The following is a 4,885-nucleotide window of genomic DNA, read 5'->3' on the forward strand; positions in this document are numbered from 1 at the left end:
TTCATGGATTTTTTTATGTTTCTGTTATGTTTTCGGTTGGATAATCTGGTGTGTCTTATCGTTTGTAGTCTAAATAATTATAAAATAGCATTTCCAAACCATAATTGTCATGATTTTTTTGGACGTAAGAGCATCACTGTTTTTGATATCCTGTGGTCGTTGATGTATTCAAAAGTATATCTTATGTTTCCAATGTCTGCTAGAATGTGGCCATGGGACACAGATGATGTCCCCGCTTGCATATAACGTTATTACGGGACATAAATCAAAAACGGCAAAGGTGACGCCACCCACATTTGTACTTGAATTGAGTTTTGTGGTAATAAGCATTGTGTATTAGTTTCATAACATGTAACCGGAGAGCATGATTCTACTTGCCAAATCGCATGTCTTCACCGGGACTCGAACCCGGGACGTCTGTGTAACAAGGCAGCGCGTTAACCGACTGAGCTGAAGTACTTCTGCTAACGGCTGACTAAATATATACCACATTTACTTAAGGGAAGCAATCCCGTCACAAAAAAAACAACAGTCTAATGTCTGTCCAAAGAGGAAAAGGTATTTGGCGCTTTTAATCTCAAGTGCAGCTTAACATGATTGTATATAATTTGATTCATGGAAGTCGCTTTTCTTTTACAATACATCCTTTTTTCGAGAATCAAGTACTATAATTTCGCGAGTTATTGCTTTGATTGAGGTAGTTGCCCTGTTAATATCTTATTTCCGGTCTCAAAAAAATGATCTTTTATTATAAAATAAGAATTAGATTGGTATTCTGCGTGCCCTATAAATAATTTTTGTTATAATTAAATACAATCAACCCTATGGTATAGACATATCTAAATTATTCAAGGACACAAGTAACTCGAATAATTCAAGCCCTTTCCGTGTCCGATTTTCTCCCACACGAGGAGATGTAGCCATCGTAGATCAGCGGAACATAACGACTGAATTATTCGGGTTAGGACACAAGATACAACCATATGGTGGATGAATTATAATACCCACCAAAGCTTGTATATATTACATGAAATAGAAACTCACACTTTTATCAAGGTTTGAAAATTTACTTTTCATACATTTTTTTCTCTCTCTCGATTCCGGCATGCAAATCAATATTTTGCCTGATCTGACTCACTGCAATACACCAAGAGATACAGATTTTTAAAATAATGGAATATAGAAATATCTTTACTAAATAATCATACGCAAAGATATACATGCAATGATAAATGGAAAAGACCCCTTCAGCCTATTTTTACAATTTGTTATTAAGGTTTTACTATCACACCACTATCCATGTTTAGGGGAAAGGTTGTCTATTTTTATTGTCATGTATATTTTGGGTTTTCTATCATGATATTATGATAAATCTAATTCGTTTTTTAATTTTTCTAATTGTATAAAACTTCGATTCATCTGTTATATTCTAGTTTACTATATCGTATGGATTAGACTCATTGCTGAATATGGTACTGTGACAAGTAGTTGATTACATATAGGCGAGTGTAATATTTGAAAAAGACGTCTAGTTAAGGACTTTAATGCACCCACCTAACACACGGCTTATTTCTGTTTTAAATGAAAGATTAATGATTTAACTTTGATTTTTGCCCTGTCGTCGCAAAATCGTACGGTGCAGTTTTTGTAAAATTGACGTTTATTTCAGAAATAAGTTGAAAATTATAAAATTACGACATGTTTTTAAAGCAAATGAAATTAGTCGTATCTCTTCTTTTAGACATAATAATTAAGTGAATTAGATTCTTAAAATAATGAAAAACAATATTTACAATTGTAGGTCCACATGCTTTTGCATTCCTTCTAAATATTTGACATTTTGTACGAAAATTTTCATAATCCTGACCTTTTCTGATCTACTATTAAATTTTCATTAAATGCTTTTGCACTCTATCCGTTTTAGAACACACCAAATTACTCATCAGTTATCGTTTTTTCATTCAAGATCAAGATTTTATCTCAACATTTCTTAAAATCCCGAATTTCTGTAATTTTATGATGTTAGGTACAATCACTATAGTTTCCGGAATCCCTTATCTATGTCGTTATCGTTTTTTTACTGAATATATTAGTCGATTTCCGTGTAATTAATAGTGCTTAGAGTACGATAAATCATATTTAAATTTTTTATTTCTATCTTTAACTTCAGTGTAGCTTAAATAGATATAAAATCGTCCGAAATGAAGGTCAAATCAAAGTAAAACATGGTTTTTGAGTTCTGTAGGTGGCACGGTAGTATTTCCTGGCCCATAAGGGATAATGATAGCCTTTTTAGAATTTTCACCACTTTCTAACACTGCAAAAAATTCTACATTCACAGTTAACTGAAGTACTTTCATTTTACTATTCAGAAATGAATTTGAATATGTATCATGACCGTTTACTTTTTTTGCTATTTTTAAAAACCTAAGGCCACTAGTACTTTTAGGTATTTTATGGTGCAGTGAATACAAAATTTAAAAAAATTCTCAAAAATTCATTTTCATCTGTATGTAAAATTATTTCATATTTTTCTACACCTGATTCATCCCTCAGTTTGGGAAAGTATGTTCAGTTGATACTGTATTTTTTGTCCAATCACACTGTTTAGATACATTTACCCAAGTAGGGTACACAAAAGAGCAACCTAAATTCTGGAATGCAAATACTACCGTGCCACCTGTAGAATTCACCCCTTTCTAAATAAGGAATCATATCGGAAAATTGTAGAAAATCTTCCGAGTCATGTCAAATTTTCACAGTCCAGTTCACAATGAAACCCTTTCTATGCTAAAAAGCAAAAACTATCCATTGATGACACAGATGCATAGTCTGTCATGTATTTACTACATAGAAACTATGTAGTTAAACACTTAAATGAAGATACAGTTGTATTGCCGCAGTGGGAAAACGAAAAGATGAAGTTTACAGAAGAATGGTCGATGAATATGAACAAAAATGAAAACATCCCATTTGAAAATACAAAATATCATAAGAGTTGCTTTAAATATTTCAAAAGTAAGCACAACCTATCATCTTCTGTTTTGTCTGTACAAAGACTTTGTACTACATCTTCTTCTTCTTCTTCTTCTTCTTCTTCTTCTTCTTCTTCTTCTTCTTCTTCTTCTTCTTCTTCTTCTCTAATCTTTCCTCAACTATCTGGAGTACCACTACTTTTGTAGTGTAGCACGGATAAGCAACTGATTTACTGTAAGCAACTGTGTGCATGTTCAGGAATATTATACAGTGTATTTGATGGGTGCACAAACCAGTATTATTTCGCCTAAATATATTGTTCTAGATACTGGTATAATGGATATCAACACAGCCTGGCGTACCCACCACCAATTTACAACGCAACGGCAGTTGGTCTTATCCAAATTGAGCTAAGGCTGCGATCCCAGCTGGGAGCTCAATTCAAACATAAAACTTTAAAATAACTTAATGTCAAATCACTTTTGTAAACGTGCAGGAAACTGTTCCATCACCATACTATATACATTTGAACTCCATATAAATCACACATGTTATATCAATTATACACTAATCAATGTCTATTACTTTAAAAGTTCATGCACTGTGGCATATACTAAAATCTAAAATTACTTCGTGTACCACCAAATTATCAATGTTACTGTGGCAGTTTGTTACTCAGCATATAACTCAACTTTTTATTGTTCATTCTAAATTAAACCAATATGCACATCTTTATTGGTACTTCACTCAAGTCTCAAGTTTCCTTACAATGCACCAGTAGCCTTATATCTCCTACTTCACTAGAAAAAAAAAACACACAACAAGTTAAGTTAGGGAGAAAATCAGTAACTTACATAATAGTTACTTTATAATTATCACCTATTTGGGACAAAATTTTTATTATCCTAGTATAATTTCCTTATACCTTAATAGAAAAATAATTTCTTAACTTAATAGAACAACTTAGCCATTTATATCAACCCTTAAGTTTCCTTACAAACTTAAATATAAGTATTGCAGAAAATATCAGAACACAAGGCTTACTTAACATTAAATAGTCATATTAAACCTTAAACTTTTGATGAATAGTAACTTAATAAATTTATTTATTTTATTTTAAACTATTTAATGATTTTAAATGACTTTAGATGACTTTGCCATCCTAACTGCCAACTAAATCCAGTATAGAGCATCTTTTATGGTGTAGAGCATATACCATTCCTCTTGTTATGGCCTCAATTTTCTCCATAAATGAGAAAGTCTGTATTAATATTGGAACTTGTGGGCTAGAAACATCCAAAATCACTCTCAATAGCATTGAATTGTTTGAGAAGACAAGATTTCCTATTTCATGATTAAAGTCATAAAGCAGAGTTCTTAGCTTTGGAATAAATTGATTCCTCACAGTATCTGTACTAGCACATTGTAGCAAGAAATATTCAGTATCTTCGATCTCATCCATACACAACGGACATATCGCACTTACTTCGTACTTATGAAATCTACTACGATTTGATTGCAGTGTATACACTCCTGTAAGTAGTCTAGCTTTTACATTAGCTTTCATAATAGAAATAGAGTCAAGTTCCCTGTTGGCCCAAACGTTATGAACAGTTTCACAATTCATTGACATGGGATGCAAAAAGCGAAGAGTAGACTTTCCTTCTGCCATATTCGTTATCTTCTGTCTCCAGAATGTTTCTATTCTCTTTTTCACATAGTTTTTCCAACTTTCTCTATTTGGAATTGAATTCAAGATGTCAAAAATAGATTCAAATTCATACAATGAGAGTATATCGTTCACATAAATAAACCAGCTATGAGAGGTGTTATCCTTCATCACAAGTTGTCTAATACATATCTCCTTCTCTATATCATTGTTTCGCACAATGTTGCCAAAGTTTACTAA

Source organism: Mytilus galloprovincialis, chromosome 7 (genome assembly GCF_965363235.1).
Source record: "Mytilus galloprovincialis chromosome 7, xbMytGall1.hap1.1, whole genome shotgun sequence".
In the NCBI taxonomy this organism is placed as follows: Eukaryota; Metazoa; Mollusca; class Bivalvia; order Mytilida; family Mytilidae; genus Mytilus; species Mytilus galloprovincialis.